The following is a 20,229-nucleotide window of genomic DNA, read 5'->3' as shown; positions in this document are numbered from 1 at the left end:
CTGAAACTTTTGCTGAAAATGATAATAGACTTAACCTCCTGTGTCATGGTAATAACACTTCCCTACCATATAAAGTTTTCCAAAATGTGCAAAAGTAGAGACAATAGTATAGGAAATCTCCACACCAATTACCACACTCAACAATTATCAAGATTTTGCCATTTCAGCTCTCTCCCTTCTTTTCCCCTTTTAACCTATTTTTCTAAGTATTTTAAAGCAAACCCCAGACACCATGTCCCTTCGTGCCCATATACTTCAATATTACTCTCTAAAAAGACGATATTTTTCTGCATAACCATATTATACTTCAAAAAATTAACAATGGTTCTTTGTTTTCAGTAAAGAGCCAGAGTTTTTAGATGCCACCAAACTAAGTCTGTAGTTTTATTTTTTCCATATAAGGTGCTCACTCTGCTTCTTAAGTCTAAAATATACCATAACCCACACATACACACGGCAATCCCTCTGCCCTTTTTTTATGATTTTGATTTGCTGTAAAAGGCGGTCATTTATCCTGTTATTTAACTTGTTACCTCTAGAGGTTTGATTAGATTCGAGGTCAGCTCCTTGAGGACAAGCATTGTTTCATATGTGCTGCTGTGTACTTTATACTGACTGCGTTATCCAGGTGGCACATGGTAATTGTCTCTTTTAGTGATGCTAAGATTGATCAGAGGATCTATGAGGGAAAAGCTTGACCCCCTCCTGTAAATTTCCTCATCAAACTTCCACCTAAACCTAATGGTTTCATCTATTGATGGTCCTTGTTTGAATCAATTATCACACAAAGGATTGCAAGCGGTGACTTTCTAATGTGAACATTCTTGCCAGATTTATCAGCTAGGATGCCTTTGTAGAGTTTTTCCTTGCCGGGTGTGGTGGTGTGCACCTATAGTCCCAGCTATTTGGGAGGCTGAGGCAGGAGGAGCGCTCGAGCCCAGGAGTTTGAGACTAGCCTGGCTGAGACCCCCATCTCTAAAGAAAAACAGAGAGAGAGAGGAGAGAAAGAGTTTTCCCACATCAATTATGGCTATTTGATTACTCTAAAATTCAGTGCATACAAAAAAGGGGGGATAAATGCTTCCATCTTTCTAACTGTTCATTTCTAGAGTAAAGAGGGAAGAATAGCTTAGTTACATTTAGTGTTGACCAATGCATTGGTTGTTTTGTCTTTGATATTTTTTCCTTTTTATTCTTTCGTTATCAAATCAATTCTTGACTCTGAACTCATTAAATTGTTTTTGTGTTTTTACTAAGGAAAATTTCAAACGCATTGAAAAGTAGAGAGACTGTTGTCTTAGCTTCAATATTTATTAATATATGACCCGTCATGAGTCATCCTACCCTTACTGCCTGCCCTGACCCCAGCCTTGGATTTTTTTAATAAATCCCTGGCAATATATTATTTTATTCATAAATACTCCAATATGTATCTCTAAAAGATAAGGACCTTTTCTTTTTATTTTGTATTTTTCCCACCCCTCTACCCACTCTTCTTAACATAATCACATTGCCACTATCACACCAAAAAGTTAACGATAATTTCTAGGTATATTCCAATACACAGTCAATCTTCAAATTCCCTAATTGTCTCATAAATGTGTATTAACAGTAACTTGTGGGGTTCTATATGTTGAAAATGTTTTGCAAAATTGCATTCAGTATTCCTCTTTTTATGATCAAGTTGTTCCATCTTTGGCAGTGGAGACACAGGAATATGTGCCCTTTTGACACGTCCAAATTTTTTTTTTTTTTTTTAAGATTCAAACACTTGACATCAATCATAACACACTCTTAATATTTACCTCTTGGAACGTCCATCTCCTCCTCATGGCGAGGCCTTTATTCTCCTGGTCCCTTTGCTTCAAAGGTTCTCCCTGTCAATCCCTGTAGAGGTTTCTTCCCAGTCTTCAAGCCTCAGCTTAAATAACCCTCCTGGAAGGGGCCTTCCCTGACAGTGAAGTTCCTACCATGCTCTATGGCTTCAGCTAGTTCCTTTCTTTCTGGCATTTGTCACTACTTGACATTAACGCACGTGTCCTTTATCTGTTTGTTAGTCTCCCTCCCGGAACTCGGTGAGGGCAAGGATCTTGTCTGGCATTTTCGTCGCTTATTCCTCAACATTTCGCAAAGGACCTGGAACACAGGCATTCGTTTCTCATTTGAAAAATGAATGAGTGAACACAGCAAAGCCCCTACTGTTACCGTTTCCCAGAGCTCTGGCCCCTCACCTCATCCCCAGAGCCGCGCCCCTCCTCACACCGCCCGCCTCAGTTTCCCCCTGCTCCCCGTGAACAGGACCTCGGCTTCCTTCCTGGCCGCTCTCCGACAGCTGTGGCCATTCCACGCCTGGCTCTCCCCTGGCAGCACCGTCAGCCACTACTTCGGAACCGGGAAAGCGCTACAACGCGGGCGGGGGTGCCAGGTTCCGCCCCGGTCTAGGGCACAGCCAGGACGCCCCCTGCAGGACACACAGTCTGGCCATAGTCAGGACCGGATGTGGCCGCGCGGAGCTGGAGAGGCCCTGGCCCTCCCTCCGCGTCCTCTCTAGGACGGCAGGAGGCTCGGCATCTCGGTGGTAGCCGGGGAAGCCCATGGCGCCTGGTGCCGCCAGTGAGGGCTAAGAGGTGGCGGCCCAGCCAGGAGTCCGCCCTCCTGGTCTTTGGTTCCCTAAGCCAAGGACGCCCAGCCAAGGGAAAAGGGAAAGTTCCAAAGCCTGGAGCCCGCACCGTGCGGCCTTCAACTTCTTCTTTAAACAAATTAACTTTATACTTAAAAACCTGCGAAGAGTGTGAATGAGCACAGATGTGTTAGGTTAGTAAGTGTGAAATGTCCGATTTCCTTGAGTACTAACTCTGATGGCTATTTCTGACCTTTCACTTTGACACTTCGTGGTTTATTTTTATTGTGCAGGTACATCCTCAGTCTTTCAAACGCATAGTCTGGCTTGTGATTATCTTTCAAATGATTTTTTTAGAGCAATTTTAGCGAAACCATGCATAAGTAAAAAATTCATGTTATTTTCGAATATGACTTCTGTCGGGGAACCAATGCAGCGCAGACAGCTCAAAATATCAACGAAGTGTTAGGGAAGGACGTGGCTAATGAACACACAGTACATGGATAGTTTCAGAACTTCCATTCTGGTGATTTTAATCTTAAAATTGCGCCACGAGGGTGACCTGGGACCAAGGTGGATAATGATGAGCTGAGGGCTGTAGTGGAAGCAAATCCATCTCAAGCTACACGTGAATGAGCAGCAAGGTGTGATGTTACTATGCCAGCAATATTGGACCAACTGAAACAAATCGGCCAGGGAAAGAAGCTGGACAGCTGGGTACCCTATGAGTTAAACACGCATCAAGAGAAATTGTCTTGAAGCTTGCCTTTCTTTGCTGTCACAACATAAAGGCTAACTGTTTCTACATCGTATTGTTACGTGTGATGAAAAATGGATTCTTTTTGACAATCACAGGCTTTCCCCATAATGGCTGGATATAAAGGAAGTTGTGAAACACAGTCCAACATCCATTTTTCATGAAAATCAGCTAATGCTGTCTGTTTGGTGGCCCAGCTCTCACTACTTATGTCTGTGCCCCATCTTAGTGCCATTTTGTCTTGGCTGTCTCTGTCAACCTCAGCAGTATTGACATTTGGGCTGGATATTCTTGGTGGGGACTGTCCTGTGCACTGTAGGATGGTTAGCGTCATTCATGGACTCTTCCCACTAGATGACCCTCACACCTCTCCACCCCCAGTTGTCTCATAATTTAAAACTCATAGGCCGGGCACAGTGGCTCTCATTTGTAATCCCAGGACTTTGGGAGACTGAGGAGGGAGGATGGCTTGAGGCCAGGTGTTCAAGGCTAGCCTGGGTAACATAGGGATACCCAGTCTCTACAAAAATATTTAAAAAGTAGCCAGGTGTGGTGGCATACAACTGTAGTCCAAGCCACTAGGGGGGCTGAGGTGGGAGAATCACTTGAGCACAGGAGTTTGAGGTGACAGTCAGCTAAGATCATGCCATGCACACCACCCTGAGCAACAGAAATGAGATCCTGTCTCTTAAAAAAATACACAAATTCTCCTACTAAATGATTACTTCATAAATGAAGAAATCAAGACGGAAATAAAAAAGTTCTATGAAGAAAATGACAATGGAGAGACAAGTTATCAAATCCTCTGGGACACAGCTAAAGCAGTTCTGAGAGGAAAGTTTATCTCCATAAATGCCTATAACCAAAAGTCAAAAAGATCACAAATAGACAATTTAATGAAACGACTCAAAGAGCTCGAAAAAGAAGAACAGACCAGCCCCAAACCCAGCAGAAGAAGTGAAATCAACAAGATCAAATCAGAACTAAACGAAATTGAAAATAGGGAAGCTATTCAGGAGATTAACAAAACAAAAAGTTGGTTCTTTGAAAAAATAAACAAAATTGACACACCACTGGCTAAGCTAATGAAAACCAGAAAAGAGAAATCTCTAATAAGCTCCATCAGAAACAAAAAAGGAGATATCACAACTGATCCCAAAGAGATACAATATATAATTTATGAGTACTACAAAAATCTTTATTTACACAAATTGGAAAATGTGGAGGAAATGGACAAATTTCTAGAAACACATAGCCTCCCTAGGCTCAATCAGGAAGAAATAGATTCCCTGAACAGACCAATCTCAACTGCTGAAATAGAAACAGCAATTAAAAATCTCCCTAAAAGAAAAGTCCTGGTCCAGATGGCTTCACACCTGAATTTTACCACACTTACAAAGAAGAACTAGTACCTATCTTGCAGAAACTATTCCACAACATCGAGAAGAAACGGAAACCTCCCCGACACCTTTTATGAAGCGATTCTTACTCTGATACCAAAACCAGGAAAGGATGCAACAAAAAAAGAAAGCTACAGACCAATATTCCTAATGAATATAGATGCAAAAATTTTCAACAAAATCTTAGCTAACCGAATCCAGACGCTTATTAAAAAAATAATCCATCACGACCAAGTGGGCTTCATCCCAGGGATGCAGGTATGGTTCAACATACGTAAATCTATAAATGGAATTCACCACATAAACAGAAGCAAAAACAAAGACCACATGATTCTTTCAATAGATGCAGAAAAAGCTTTTGACAAAATTCAACACCCTTTCATGATACGAACACTTAAGAAAATAGGCAGAGAAGGGACATACCTAAAAATGATACAAGCCATATATGACAGACCCATAGCCAACATTATACTGAATGGGGAAAAACTGAAAGCATTCCCACTTAGAACTGGAACCAGACAAGGCTGCCCACTATCTCCACTTCTATTCAACATAGTGCTGGAAGTCCTGGCTACAGCAATCAGACAGGAAAGTGGAATTAAAGGTATCCAAATAGGAGCAGAAGAGATCAAACTTTCACTGTTTGCTGATGATATGATATTGTATTTAGAAAACCCCAAAGATTCAACCAAGAAACTCCTGGAACTGATCAATGAATTTAGTAAAGTCTCAGGATACAAAATCAATACACAGAAATCAGAGGCATTCATATACGCCAACAACAATCAAATTGAGAACCAAATTAAAGACTCAATACCCTTCACAATAGCAACAAAGAAATTAAAGTACCTAGGAGTATACTTAACCAAAGAGGTAAAAGACCTCTACAGGGAGAACTATGAAACACTGAGGAAGGAAATAGCAGAGGATGTAAACAGATGGAAATCCATTCCATGCTCATGGATCGGCAGACTCAACATCATCAAAATGTCTATGCTACCCAAACTGATCTACAGATTCAATGCAATACCTATTAAAATTCCATCAGCATTCTTCACAGATATAGAAAAAATAATTTTACACTTTGTTTGGAACCAAAGAAGTCCCCGAATATCAAGAGTAATTCTAGGCAACAAAAACAAAATGGGAGGTATTAATATGCCAGATATCACACTATACTACAAAGCTGTAGTAACTAAAACAATCTGGTATTGGCACAAAAATAGGAATATTGATCAGTGGAACAGCTCTGAGAATCCTGATATAAAACCATCCTCATATAGCCATCTAATCTTTGACAAAGCAGACAAAAAGATACGCTGGGGAAAAGAATCCCTTTTCAATAAATGGTGCTGGGAAAACTGGATAGCCACTTGTAGAAGGCTAAAGCAGGACCCACACCTTTCACCTCTCACAAAAATCAACTCACGCTGGATAACAGATTTAAACCTAAGGTATGAAACTATTAGAATTCTAGAGGAAAATGTTGGAAACACTCTCCTAGACATCGGCCTAGGCAAAGAGATTATGAAGAAGTCCCCAAAGGCAATCACAGCAGCAACAAAAATAAATAAATGGGACATGATCAAACTAAAAAGCTTCTGCACAGCCAAAGAAATAGTCATGAAAGTAAACAGACAACCTACAGAATGGGAGAAAATTTTTGCATCCTACGTATCTGATAAAGGGCTGATAACTAGAATATACTTAGAACTCATGAAAATCAGCAAGAAAAAATCAAATAACCCTATTAAAAAGTGGGCAAAGGACTTGAACAGAAACTTTTCTAAAGAAGACAAAAGAATGGCCAACAAACATATGAAAAAATGCTCATCATCTCTAATCATCAGGGAAATGCAAATCAAAACTACAATGAGATATCACTTAAGTCCAGTGAGAATGGCCTTTATCAAAAAGTCTCCAAATAACAAATGCTGGAGTGGATGCGGAGAGAGAGGAACACTCCTACACTGCTGGTGGGACTGCAAACTAGTTCAACCTCTGTGGAAAGCAATATGGAGATACCTTAAAGCGATACAAGTGAATCTTCCATTTGATCCAGCAATCCCATTGCTGGGCATCTACCCAAATGATCCAATGAGACTCTACAAAAAAGATACCTGCACTCGAATGTTTATAGCAGCACAATTCATAATTGCACGTCTGTGGAAACAGCCCAAGTGCCCATCAATCCAAGAATGGATTAATAAAATGTGGTATATGTATACCATGGAGTACTATTCAGCTCTAAGAAACAACGGTGATATAGCACATCTTATATTTTCCTGGTTAGAGCTGGAACCCATACTACTAAGTGAAGTATCCCAAGAATGCAAAAACAAGCACCAGATATATTCTCCAGCAAACTGGTATTAACTGAGCAGCACCTAAGTGGACACATAGGTACTACAGTAATAGGGTATTGGGGAGGTGGGAAGGGGGAGGGGGGCGGGTATATATATACATAAGGAGTGAGATGTGCACCATCTGGGGGATGGTCATGCTGGTAACTCAGACTTGTGGGGGGGAGGGCATTTATTGAAACCTTAAAATCTGTTCCCTCATAATATGCCGAAATTAAAAAAAAATACACAAATTAAAACTTACTGATAAACAAAGTATCTGATACATTCCTAACTGCCTTTCTTGACTTATCTTTCAGAAGCGAGGGGATGGGGGTGGGGAAGCAAGCTACTCTCTTAGACTGCATTTTGACTTTGCCAATGAAGTCAAACTCATTGGAACTTGGAAGATTTTGAGAATTTTGTAATAGCAGAAGGTAGGGATTAATCATACACCCTATACTTTAGGGAAATAAATTTCAAAAATAATCAAGGCTGTCAGATACTAGGCTATAAGGACAATGGACACCTTCCAGCTCCTATTTACTGCTTGCTTGCTAACCGCAAGGCATTATGAGTACATTATGGGATGCAGAGGAAAAAGACAACGCGGAAACCCGAGTCTCTCAGCTAGGACCCGGAACAGGTTAGAGCCTATCAGGGCAGGATGAAGTAAAAATCACTATGGGGACGGATACATGACCAGTGTGTAAACAACTGAGTTATAAAAAGGGGACAACACACAAAGGAGGGTCCCTGCCCAGAAAAGAGGCCACTGCGTTGGCACTCTGGGGGCTCGGACCCTAGCTCGAGCTAGACAATAAAACTCCTTTTGATAATTACAGCCTTGGTGACTCTGTCTCTCTGTCCTGGGGCCTCGTGAATCTCGAATATAACAAGGCAAGAAAGGGGTGTCTCTGTGGCCCAAGACACTACAGGGGTCTTTGTGAGGAATGTGACAAAACACTCTCAAAATGGAACCGCACCACTCTCATCAATGACAGCAGCGGGATGGAACACGGAAGAAACCAGAGGAACCCAAGGTGATGTTACTGGGGCACTCAGGTGGGAGCAGGAAATATATGCAAAAAGATGGAAGGGACCCAAAGGCAAGGAACAATCTGAAAGCTTGGCCAGGCCTATGGCGACAGAGCTGGGTGGCTCTGATCTGATCCTTGCAAAACCTAAAAGGACAACTCAAGATGGCATTTTTAGTCAATTAGGAGCAAAAGACACAAGATTGCAATGAGTCCATTACTTGATTCTTAAAGCATTATATTAAGAGATGACAGACAGAAAGCTTTTGTCTCTATGAAGGAGAGGTGACATCACAGGAAATAAGTAAAACAAACATGCTTGAGAGAGAATGAGCTGGGTCAATGGCAGCTGCACATGAGAATCACCTAGGGAGCTTTAACAAGTGCCGCTCCAGAGGCCCCAGCCCTGACTAATTAGACCCAAATCTCTAGAGTGACGCGTGTTGTGGGTGTTGGCTTAGAAGCCCCAGGTGATTAGAATGTGCAGCCAATATCCAGGGGCCTGAACCAGCTAAAGGGATGGTAACAAAACACCCCATTGTTTTTGCTTCTGTTTTTTGTTTGTTTTCTCTTAGAAACTCTTCTTCATTTTCAAATGAGTAGAATGAAAAGGTGCAATAATAGAGAAATGTATGACTTGGAGGCTTTTTGTCTTCTAAAATTTATTTTCATAGATATTTAATAGTCCACTTAATAGCTGTACATATTGATGGGGTATATGTGGTATTTGGATACCTGCATACAACGTGCAAAGATGAAATCAAGTTAACTGGGACATCCATCATGGCAAACATTGATCATTTCTTGTGTTGGGAGCATTCCAGATCTTCTTTTCTAGCTATTTTGAAAGAGACACTACATTGGTGTTAACTGTAGTCACCCTACTCTGCCATGAGACATTAAAACTTATTCCTTTTTTGTGTGTGTTTGTATCCATTAACCAACCTCTCTTCACCTGCCCTCCTCCTCAAACCCTGGTAATCGTCATTCTTGTCTCCACCTCCATGCAATAACGGGGTTAGCCCCCACACCTGAGTGAGAACCTGTGATATTTACTTTTCTGTGCCTGGCTTATTTCACTTACTATAACTTCCTGTAGGCTCGTTCATTTTGCTACAAATGACAGGATTTCTTTGTTTTTATGGCCAAATAGTATTCCATTTTGGTTTTTTTTTGTGTTTTTCTTTACTCTTCATTTTCCTTCTTTTCGCTGTTTTTTTTTTTTTTTTTTTAAATTTTTCTGCCTGGGGAGCAAAGGGCCACCCAGACCCAACACCTGCACGTGCAGTAGACCGGTCCCCCGGCCACAAGTCAACAACCACAGGGGCGAGCGAGGGCTGCCCGCTGCGGCAAGACGACCCGAGCCCGCCATGGCGCGAGGCGGAGGGCGGGAGCGAAGGCGGTTGGGGTCCGCCCGCGTGCAGAGCCAGAGGAGCGTCCCCTTCCCAGTAACCGCCTGACCCTCGCCTGGCGCGAGGCTTAGGGCCCGGGAGAGCCTGACGTCACCACATGGGTCTACACGTTATCTTCATTCATTCTTTGTTGATGGACACTTAGGTTGATCTGCATCTTGGCTATTATCAATAGTGCTGCAATAAACATGGGAGTAAATATAGCTCTTTGACATACTGATGGCCTTTCTTTTGGCTGCATACCCAGCGGTGGGATTGCTGGATCATATAGTAGTGCTATTGTTAGTTTTTTCAGGAACCTCCATACTGTTCTCCATAGTGGTTGCACTAATTTACATTCCTACCGACAGTGTATGAGGGTTCTCTTTCTCCATATCCTTGCCAGCATTTGTTATTGCCTTTTGATAAATGCCATTTTAACTGGGGTGAGATGATATCTCATTGTAGTTTCATTTGCATTTCCTTGATGATTAGTGATGGTTGAGAATTTTCTGATATTTCTGTTGGCCATTTGTATGTCTTTTAAGAAATGTCTATGCAGATCTGTTGTCCATTTTTAAATTTGATTATTTGATTCTTTCCTATAGATTTGTTAGAGTTACTTATATATTGTCAAAATGAGTTGGCTGTATGTAATGTGTGGATTTATTTCTGGATTCCCTACTCTGTTCCATTAGTCTGTGTGTCTGATTCTATGCCAATGCCAGGGTCTTTTGGTTACTATACTTTTGCAGTATATTTTGAACTCAGGTAGTATTATGCCTCCAGCTTTGTTCATTCGGCACAGGATTGCTTTGTATGCTCATGGTCTTTTGTGGTTCCATATAAATTTGAGGATTTTTTTTCTATGTCACTGAAGATTGTCAATTGTCATTTGATAGGAATTTCATTGAGGCTGTAGATGACTTTGGAGAATATGGTCATTTTCACAATGTAATTTCTTCAAATTCATAAACATGGGATGTCTTTCCATTTTTTTCTGTCCCCTTCAATTTCAATTTCTTTCATCCCTGTTTTGTGGTTTGCTTTGTAGAGATCTTTTAACTTCTTTGTTAAATATATTGTTAGGTGAGTTTTGTGTAGCTATTGTACATGGGATTGCTTCTTTGAAATCTGTTTCTGCTAGTTCACTGTTGGTGTACACAAACGCTACTGGTTTTTGTATGTTGATTTTGTAATTAGTTCTAAGAGGTTTTTTGGTGGAGCATTTAAGGTTTTCTATGTATAAGATTGTGTCATCTGCAAACAGAGCCAATTTGGCTTCCTCCTTTCCAATTTGGATGTCCTTTCTTTCTTTCTCCTGTCTAATTGCTCTAGGTAGGACTTTCAGCACTATGCTGAATAAAAGTTATAAGTTGTCTTGTTGCCAATTGTAAAGGAAAAGCTTTTAAATTTCCCTATTTAACATGATGTTATTGATGGGTTTGTCATATGTGGCCTTGATTGTGTTGAGGTACTTTCCTACTATACTTAACTTGTTCAGAGTTTTTTTTTTTTTTATCATGAAGTAATGCTGAATTTTATCAAATTATTTTACTAAAGGTACTGATAGGAGTGTATGGTTTTTGTCCTTCATTCTGTTGATGTGGTATATCACATTTACAGACTGAACCATCTATAAGTGTTGAATCATTCTAACCTCCCTAGGAGAAATCCTACTTGATCATGGTGAATGATCGATCGTTTTAGCGTGCTGTTGAATTTGGTTTGCTAGTAATTTATTGAGGATTTTTGCATCTATGTTCATCAAGGATGTTGGCTTATAGTTTTCTTTTTTTGTTGTGTCCTTGTGTAATTTTGGTATCAGGTAATGCTGGTGTTGTAGAATGAGTTTGGAAGATCACTCCTCTTCAGTTTTCTGGTAGAGTTTGAGAAAAATTGGCATTAGTCTTTCTTTAAATGTTTGGTTGAATGCAGCAGTGAAGCCATGAGGTCCTAAACTTCCTATTGAGGGGAGGTTTTTATCACTGATTCAGTCTTGTTACCAGTAATTTGTCTGTGTGGGTTTTCTCTCTCTTATCAGTTTAATCTTAGTAGGTTGTATATCCAGGAATTTATCCATTTCCACTAGGTCTTCTTCGTTGTTCATAATAGTCCCTGATGATCCCTCGTATTTCTGTGGTATCAGTTCTAGTATCTCCTTTTTCATTTCTAATTTTATTCCTTTCAGTCATTTTTCTTTCTTCTTGGTTAGTCTAGTTAACGGTTTGTCAATTTTGTTTCATTTCCAAAAACCAACTTTTCATTTACTTAGTATTTTGAATTGCTTTTTTAGTCTCAATTTTATTTTTCTCTGGCTTTTTTTTTTTTTTTTTGGAGATGAGGTCTCACTATATTGCCCAGGTTGTACCTGAATATTCTGATGTTTGTTATTTCTTTCCTTCTACTAATTTTGTGTTTGGTTTGTTCTTGCTTTTGTAGTTGTTTAAATGCATTTTGGGTTATTTATTTGAAACCTTTCCACTTTTTGATGTAGGCATTTATTACTATAAACTGCCCTCTTAATACTGTTTTTGCTAAATCTCATAAGTTTTTTTGGGAGGGGGTGATGAATAAGTGAATTAGCTTGTTTTAATCAGTCCACATTATACACATATAGGAAAAGATCAGTTGTACTCCATAAGTGAAATACAGCTATGATTTTTAATTGAAAATAATATAAAAAAACCACATAGCCTGTAAAGGAATAACAACATGACAGGCAACCTTATGTCCATAAATGGAAAATGAAAGCAATATCTGTGAGTAAGCAGCTGAGGACATACTTTTGTATTATTAGCCAAACTATTATTAAAGAGGAGTCTATGACAAGCTTTCAGATGGACCATACCCTTTCAAAGACAGACTTCCTTTTTCAGCTGCTAGGGGCACAATCAGGTGCCAGTCGTCAGCTTTTAGCACTGCCTTACCCAAGCTCACACACCCGCTTCCCTACATGGCTCCTACTGACTGCCTGATTGTGGAGGGAGGGCAAAGACCTGGCTATTTCTGCCCAGTGTGAAATAACTCTAATGAGCCTCTCATCTTCATAGTTCCTCATGGGATCAGAAGAGGCTTTTGTTGGCCATGCATGAGAGATGCATTTCTCCCTCTGCCCACGTCTGCCTCCTTCTGTCCTTCTCTCAGCCATTGCTCCTGAATGATTTTCCTGCACACTAAATTCCATCTCAGTGTCAGCTTCCTGCAGAACCTAACTCTCAAGTAGAGATGTGAGAGAACATGAAAACCCACTGTGTTTATACCAACAGACATCATGTTAAAGCAGTTTCTCAAGAATGTCATTTAAGAAGAGGGAATATGATCATAGGAAGATGGTTCTAGACACAAAGAATGCAAATATAATAGATTAACAAATAGGGGTAAATGAAAAACAATTACTGTGTAAAATAGTTGCAATAATCCTTATTGCTATGTTGAAGGAGAGAAAAAACAAGATAGAACTAAATGCTGTCAATTTGTATCACATGGATGATGAAAACATCTCATGAGAGCAGCTCTTGTCCTGGTTTTCACTGGCTCAGCAATGAAGGACTTGCCATGGCCAAACTATGAGAGTGACCTAGGAGGAACCACTTGAGCTTCCTGGAATGCTCAGCCTTGGAGATAGTGGAGGAAATTGGTGTGGTTCTTTCCCTGTTGTTTCTTTGCTTTCTCATTTTTTATTGTTGTTCTTGTTTTTGTTTTTTTGTGACTGAGTCTCTCTTGTTCCCCTGGCTATAGTGCAGTGGCATCATCAAAGCTCACTGCAACCTCACACTCCTGGGCTCAGGTGATCCTTCTGCCTCAGCCTCCGAGTAGCTCGGACTATAGGTGCACACGACTGCACCAGATACTTTTTTTTTTCCTTCTATTTATGGTAGACACGGGGTCTCGTTCTTGCACAGACTGGTGTTGAACTCCTGATATCAAAGCGATCCTCCCACGTCGGACTCCCAGAGTGGGAGAATTACAGGCATGAGCTACCACACCCTTCCTGCTTTCCTGGTTTTAATCATGGTGATTTAATGACACGAATCCAGAGATTGTAATGGACATGTCTCTTGTCCCTTGCATCAAATTAAAAGAAGGATTTGATTGCTCATATTTCAAGTAGGATTTTATGTCCTCATCTGTTAGAGGGACTATTCAGAAATGAGATTACCATGATTTCTTCAGTAGCATTATCATCACATATTTTTTAGAAAAATAAATGAGCTCTTTTCCCTTCATAATCTGGAACCGTTTTATTATCAGCATAATAAGCCACTCCATACAGGTCTGACAGAAAACGTCCTTGGAATCCTGACCATTTAGCATGATGACTAAAGATGACCTCCATTTCTTCATTTCTTCTTAGGTATTTTTCTCTTTTTGGTTCAATTTCTGTAACTCAATTTTACATACTAAGACACTTAAGGGATATCTTTACAAGTATTATCAGAGAATCTTGAAAAGAATGTGTTTTAGTTACAAAGTATTTTCTGCTTATTGGCTTTCTTTTTCTCCCTATGGTGCTTTCTTAAAGAATTATGGTGATATTTACTTTTTCAACTAATAAATTATATATATTCACCATTCCAATGTATATTTTTTATGACCAAAGTAACAAGAAGGAAAAAATTTAATCTTGATAAATGTTTCACAATGTTCACATTTTTAAAAAAGTCTTCATTCCTGTTGGTTTCTGTGTATAGACTCTGTGTTTTCTCATTTCCACTTTTACCAATTACTGAGAGTTTTGATAGGAACCCAAACCAGTATTTGAACAGCCATCTCCCTTGATTTCCAAGAGCACTCCAGTCACCATGTCAAATAATTCCTGCTTAAACTACATGGCTCAGCCCAGGACAAAAGTGGATTCTGAGTTAGAGGACCAAGGGCCCATCATGGCCAGAATCATTCCCCTTGGCATAATGGACCTGGATTATGAAGGTCAGGCTGTCTCAAACAGGCAAAGTTGAAATTTCTACACTTCATGCTGTTTTTGTGGCTTCTCATCAACGTTTGCATGGTGTTTCATCAATCAGATGATGTGGATGATGTGGTCAGCTGACTTTTTCTATGTGTGGCTGGGAGCACAACATGTCTCTTGTATCCTTGCATCAAATTGAGAAGAATTTCATTGCTAATATTTCAAGTGGGATGTCTATATACTTATTTGCACTTGGCACTTTTCCTTTTTTTACTTCAGCATATTATGGGGGTACGAATATTTTGGTTACATGTAATGCCTTTGCCTCGCTCAAGCCAGGGCTACAAGTGTGCCCTTCGCCTATACAGTGTTCTCCTCTTCCATTAGTTGTGAGTTTACACCCCCCCGCCTACCTTACCGGCACCCAATGAATATTACTACCATGTGAACACATTAGTGTTGATTGGTTAGTACTGATTTGATGGCTAGTACATGTAGTGCATGTTTTTCCATTCTTGTGATACCTCACTTCTAAGGATGGGCTCAATCTCTATCTAGGGCAATACAAGAGTTGCTAGATCACCATTGTTTTTGTAGTTGAATAATAATCCATGGTGTACATATACCACATTTGTTAATCCATTCATGTCTTGATGGGCACCCGGGTTGTTTCCACATCTTTGCAATTGTGAATTGTGCTGCCATAAACATTCAAATGCAGATGTCTTCATTATAGAATGTCTTTTATTCCTTTGGGTACATGCCTAGTAGTAGGATTGCTGGATCAACTGGTATTTCTACTTTTAGCTCTTTGAGGCATCTCCAAATTACGTTAGATAGGGGTTTTACTGATTTGTAGTCCCACCAGCAATGTAAGAGTGTTCCAATCTCTCCACATCCACTCCAGCATTTGTTGTTTGGGGACATTTTGATAAAGGCGATTCTCATGGGAGTTAAGTGATATCAACACTCTAATTTTTTTTAAATTTCCTCACTGGTTTTTCATATTTTGAAATAAAAATTACATTTTTCTCCTCATAATCTGGGCTGATTTTGTTATTAGGCATTTTTTGTTAGCAGTAGAATTAGCTGGTTTTTAAATGTCTAAGGGAAAACACCATTGGATCCCTCACCATTGGGGATGACAGGTCATTCATGTTCTCCATTCTTTCAACCATGATTAATACTCAACTTCTTACATCTGTTTGGGGGTCAATTTGTGTAATTTGTTTTAGCATAAAAACATTGAGAAAATGTTATTGTGCATATTATCATAGATTCTTACAAGTTTTAAACATTTCTATATTATTGATAGGCTTTTTCCTCATAAGAAAGTTTCCATGAGATTTAATTTTATAAGAATTTAGGAATTTTAAAAAATGCAACAGCTCTAATGTGTTTCTAACATGTAGGACAATCTTTAGGAGCTAACTATATTTAAGATACAGTATTAAACTTGGTAAATATTGAATGTTGTTATATACTTTTCAAATATAACAATTTTTTTGTGTTCTCTGCGTAGAGACTGTGATTTTGCCATAGTCCTCTTCTAGATTCAGTGAGGGGTGATCATAACTGGAGGCAGGAGTGGGGCAGCCAGGTCCCTTTCCTTCCAGAGGGCTCTCTGCTGGCAAAGTCCTTCAGTTCCTGTTCATATCAGGGTGACTTAGACAGGGATTACAACAGATTCTGAGGAAGGTCCCAAGTATGACAAACTTCACTTCTCTGTTATGATGGACTTGGGTTCTGGAGGGCAGATTCTTAAAGAACTGAAGCTGAAATCACTACAGTTTTGGAGATTACTCTGATGTCATTCAAAAGCTCATGGTGTGGCATCAATCAGCTGATATGGTCGGATGACCTCTTGCTGTGTGGGGCATCTTGGTGACTTTCCCCGAGTCAGGCAACAGGACGCTCCTAGGACGGCAGGAGCCCGCAGTGACAGGTGCATGCCACACCCAGCCACAGGAGCACCATCCAATCACCTTCAGGGCAGCCAGGCTCTCTGATAGGCTCACCTCGTGACATTCCATCCAGTCAATGGCCACGTGGCCCGTGACGTTGGGAAGCCCAGCGCGGGAAAACGGGTCCCCAACGGCCCCAAGCCTCCATCTTCGCTTCTCCAGAGCCCCGACTGCTGTCTCCGCCATGGCCGAGCCCTCGTCCGAGCTGTCCTCTGAGGCCTGCCCCGGCGCCCAGGCACCTGAAGAGGCTGAATCGGCCCAGGCACCTGAAGAGGCCGAATCGCCCACGACGACCCAGAAGCAGAAGCAGCCGAGGCGTCGCAGCCGCCGCTCCAGCCGTGACCGCGACAGCTTCGCCACCTACTTCCCCAGGGTCCTGAAGCTGGTGCACGACGACCTCCGCCTGTCCCCTGCGGCCGTGAGGGTGATGGATTCGTTCGTCCACGACATCTTCGAGCGCATCGCCGAGGAGGCCGGCCGGCTGGCGCGCTACACCGAGCGCTCGACCATCACCGCCAGAGAGGTGCAGACGGCCGTGCGCCTCACGCTGCCCGGGGAGATGGGCAAGTTCGCCGTGTCCGCGGGCAACAAGGCCGTGCTCAGATACACGCGCAGCAAGTACGCCGCCCCCGCCCCGCCGGAGCAGCGGCCCCCAAAGGCTCTCGTCAGAGCCACCCCGGACGGCCCGGAGCAGCAGTAGCCGGCGCGGCCCGCACCCCGTGCTCCTGGCAGTCGGCGCCAGGCCGCTTCGGGGCCAAGTGTTCAGTTCAGAGACTTGTTTGGTTCAAAAGTTTATTTTCCAGCCCTCAGATTCTTCCTGTCTTTGATCTGCCCTCGTTTTGAGGCTTTCCACTCAGTTGTGTCATTCCCTCAATAAATTGTTCATTTTGAGAAGTTCTGTTTGATTTTTCTTTAATATTTCAATTTCTTGTTCCTCTGGAGAGGCACTCTGGTGCCTCAGCTGGTGGGTGGGGCCTGGGATGTCCAGGTGTGTCCTTATTCTCCACCTCAGTGGGGCAGGTAGGGGAGTGAGGCTGGGCGGGGCTGGGTTGGGTGAGCCTGGCCTCAGGCTCCACAAATGCTGTAGGCTGGGATCAAAGGTCTGTTCTCTGCTTTTGTGCAAAGGTACCAGGGAGGGGCTGAAATGGCCCCACTCAGCTGAAAAGTCTGAGTGTGTGGGTGGGGCTGAGAGCTGCATTCTGGAGCTGGCCTGGCTCCTTTCCACCCTCCCCTGTTCTGTGGTTTCTCCTGGGCCCCTCCCAGCAGGCAGGTCATCAAGCCAACGGATCTCCCCTGGCTGTGATGCCGGCCAGGAGGTTCCCTGCCCCAAATCGCAGTGTAAGCTGGGTGCACGGCCCTGCTATGGGAGCAGGGTTGCACCTCAAGCATGCTGACCTGTCCCTGAAGGCACAAACGCCTCAGGAGGCTGCTTCCCAGATATCCCTTCTGTGCCCTCTGGCAATGCAATCAAGAGCTGGGTGTACGGGATATGGTCCGCAGGCCTGTCCCCTGTCCCCTGGGCCCTAGAGATCAATCCCTGACCCTGCCAGGGAGAGGAGTGCTAGTCTCAAGTCCCCCACAGGGTGCCCAAGCTGGATAAGGGTCTCTCTGCCCATGGATTTGCCCCACTCTGCTGGAGTCACCAGGCAGGCGGCACCTGGGAGGGCTGGCAGGTAGGGAGCTCACAGTCCAAGTGCCCCTCAGTTTGTCACAGGCCCCCAAAGGAAAGGTCCTGTTCCCTGCAGATGCCTCCCTGTGGTAGCTAAATAGTCTCTCTCCACAGCGCCGGGGAGGGGAGGGCAGGGGAGGATGGAGCTATATGGCGCCTGCCCATGGGCCCGCGTCTGCCGGCAGGGAGGTGCCCCGGGGAGCTGGGAGCCTGGTGTCCCGTCCTCAAGAGGCTCACCGCTCCCGGTCGCCGGCCATCTCTGGGCTGCTGTTGGCAGGTCTCTCCAACCGATCAGGAGCCCACCCTCAGTCCAACAGGCAAGGGAGGGGAAATGTCACCGCTCCACCTACCCTTGTCACTGCTCTCCACGCCTCTCGGGGTTCAACCCTGCCGACGCCTTTCTCCTTCCACTTGTGCCCCACAACGTCTTCCCGTGGAGCCTCCTGCGGTTTCAGGCACCTTCCTTCCCTCCCTCATGCGATCCGTGTCTGTCTGCCTGCTTCTTTCTTCACTTTCTTGTAAAATCAATCTTACTTGCAGAGCCACTCTGGCTGGCGCTTTCTCTAGTCCGCCATCATCCCCCAATCTCTGATTGAGGGTGGTTAATTGGCTTAACTTAAATATTGTTGGTTCTCAGGGAATAGGGAGCCCCAAGGACAGGGAGACAGAGGGGGAAAGCGGATCTGTGGAGCAGTCAGAGTTACGTTTGCCGTTTTTGCCAATTTCGTTTGCTGTCTTCTGTGGCTGCGGTTTGTGGGGCCCAAAACCAGTATGATAGTAAAATCAGGCATCACTGATCCCAGATCCACATGACATACATAGTAATAACATACACATCTGAAATATTTCAGGAATTACCACAGTGTGTCGCAGAGATAAGAAGCGAGCATGTGCTGTTGGAGAAATGGCATTGATAGGTTCACTCCATGCTCAAACCTTGAAGTTATAAATGTGCAGCACCTGTGAAGCACGATGGAACAAGGCGTGCCTGTGCACATAATGTATATAAAGTGAACATCATGTACGTAATGTAAATTTGAAACAAAGCCTTGCTCCATGGATACCCACATTTAAAAATTTAGTCATTACTATCAAATTGCCCTTCAGAACATCACATCACTTTATGCTTTTCTGACAATGTGTGAGCACTCATTCCCCAGTCCCCTGTCCTCAGCAACACCAGGTACCACCCAACTTTTCATCCAATTTTTGCGAGTTTGCAAGGTAGGAAATTATACCCCCTTGTTGCTTTCATTTGCATTTCTTTCACTGCAAGTGAGTTTTAACAGTTTTTCTTCCTCAGTGGTAAGTTATGTTTCTTTGTACCCTGTGTAGTCCTTGATGCCTTTTCTATTAGGCTCATTTTTCTTTTTCTCATCACTTTTCTGTCTTTCTTTTTTGTTTTTTTACCGGTTCTCATCAATTGCTCAGGGTCCAGTGCAGTGGTGACATCATAGCTCACAGCAACCTCAAACCTCTGTGCACAAGTGATCTTCCTGCCTCAGCCTCCCGAGTAGCTGGGACTACAGGCGCACACAATCACGCGAAATTAAGTTTTATCCTTTTTGTAGACACAGGTTCTTGCTATTTAGAGTGCTAGTCCTGAACTCCTGGGCTCAAGCCTCCCCACGACCACTGTTCGGCCTCCCAAAGTTCTAGGACTACAGGTGACAGCAACCACGCACGGCCGAACTGGGCAGCCTGCCTCACCTGCACGTCCTGCAGAGCCCTGCCCAGAGACACAGGCTGCTCATTATTCTCAGCAAAATCTCAGCAGCCCAAGCAATCCCTTGGCGGGTACACGACACCCCACATCCCACAGGCCACGCTGTGAGGACCGCGGTTCCCCTGCACCTGTGAGGACAGGAGTCCTGACTCAGGACAGGGAGCTTTTATCAGGGCTGGGAGCGACCTGCCCGTCCTCCCCTGCCGACAGGACCCAGGACCTGGAATGCCCCTCGCCGCCTCAGGGGCTGAGGGGAGGCTGTCTAGGGCTGCAGCACTGGGAGGGACCCAGGTCCCCGGGGAGTGGCAAGGCTTAGGGTCTGGGAATGCATCTGGGGACCGAGAAGTGCCCTGTCTTTATCAGATCCGCTATGCCAGGTCCCAGGGCTGCTGTCTGTCCTATCAGCTTCCC

General features: G+C 43.2%; 1 pseudogene; it reads left to right on the top strand.

Annotated features, from left to right (window-relative positions):
• Positions 1 to 16,460: 16,460 nt before the first annotated feature.
• Positions 16,461 to 17,123, top strand: LOC142865810 (histone H2B type W-T pseudogene; annotated as a pseudogene).
• The last annotated feature ends 3,106 nt before the right edge of the window (positions 17,124 to 20,229 follow it).

This window comes from Microcebus murinus, chromosome X (assembly GCF_040939455.1).
Source record: "Microcebus murinus isolate Inina chromosome X, M.murinus_Inina_mat1.0, whole genome shotgun sequence".
NCBI classification, from domain to species: domain Eukaryota; kingdom Metazoa; phylum Chordata; class Mammalia; order Primates; family Cheirogaleidae; genus Microcebus; species Microcebus murinus.
This window is presented reverse-complemented; position numbering and strand designations above follow the sequence as displayed.